The sequence below is a fragment of the Penaeus monodon genome, chromosome 25, assembly GCF_015228065.2.
Source record: "Penaeus monodon isolate SGIC_2016 chromosome 25, NSTDA_Pmon_1, whole genome shotgun sequence".
Classification (NCBI taxonomy): domain Eukaryota; kingdom Metazoa; phylum Arthropoda; class Malacostraca; order Decapoda; family Penaeidae; genus Penaeus; species Penaeus monodon.
In genome coordinates, this window is record NC_051410.1 from 10,711,275 (window position 1) to 10,712,492 (window position 1,218).

The window sequence follows — 1,218 nt, forward strand, 5'->3', positions numbered from 1 at the left end:
GGACGAACAGATGCAATAAAACTACATAGTATTTATGCCAGATAACATATAACTTACACATATTAAAATAATTCTGCTCACCTCTGAAGGATTTAATAAGGAAAAAAAATTGGCTACTCTCGTGCCAACTAAAAGCTCTTAAAGGGTAGTGCGCAGACAAAATAAGGGTTTTATTTACCTGAAGTTGGCGAAGAGTAGCACTCTTATAAACACAACTGATAAACTCTCTATGCTTGACTTACGGGAGTGCCAAGTGCCGTGACTACTACAAGGTTTCAAACTATGACCTATCTTAAAAGCAATATTAGCAAATAAAGTTGATTTGAATAGTGAAGCCAAAATGATACAACATTACTATTCTGGCGTACTATGTATGTATGTGTGTGCTTGTATTCTGCGGCACACTTACATAAATAGGCGCCTTACAGGAGTCAATCTAGTAAAAAAAATGTATAAACACGCCAGTCCTACGTTTTTGCAGTGACATTTAAGTTACTATTTACGGAAACAACACTTTTGCATTTCTCTCTTCATCAGGAAGTTTGATATATTCTTAAAACACAACCAGCCAATTAAGTCAGGCAAACACCAAGGTACGCCTGGAGCAACAAATTGGCTTCGGGCCGTAACGTCTCGTACCCCTCAGGGTCAAATGTTTCCCACCACTGAATTTGAGAGGTTGACAGATGAATATACAAATACATGGGTAAGTGTATACATCGCTTGTTGTACTGCACGTGCAAGCAAAAACATTATTACCATGATAACGTATTCTACGAGCTTTGATAACAACAAAAAATATCTGGAAAAAAAGTGTATTTGAAGCTAAGCACGCCAAGATCAGCCTTGCGTAGGGCCTATACGCAACGACACTTTTTTCCGCGTTGTTCGCGTGCACAACGCGTGTTACAGGTGAGCTGTGAGTTATTGTCGGTGATCACAGACGGTGCAACGAAAATAAGTGTTGATTGTTTTGTTAATTATGTATGTACAGGGACAAACCCAATGTTCTTTCTGCAAGGCAAAAAACGGGTAAGAAAAAAGAAAACGATGACAGAGGTCTTTCTTTTATGCCCTAAGGAACCATACTCCCTCTCCCTATGGCAAAAACCATTAGATACGCCTCTGTATATCTACAGTTGTTGGTGACTATATTCTATATTTTCCGTTGCAGATAATATCAGACTTTTTGTCTTTTTCCGGGTTAATAGTTCGATG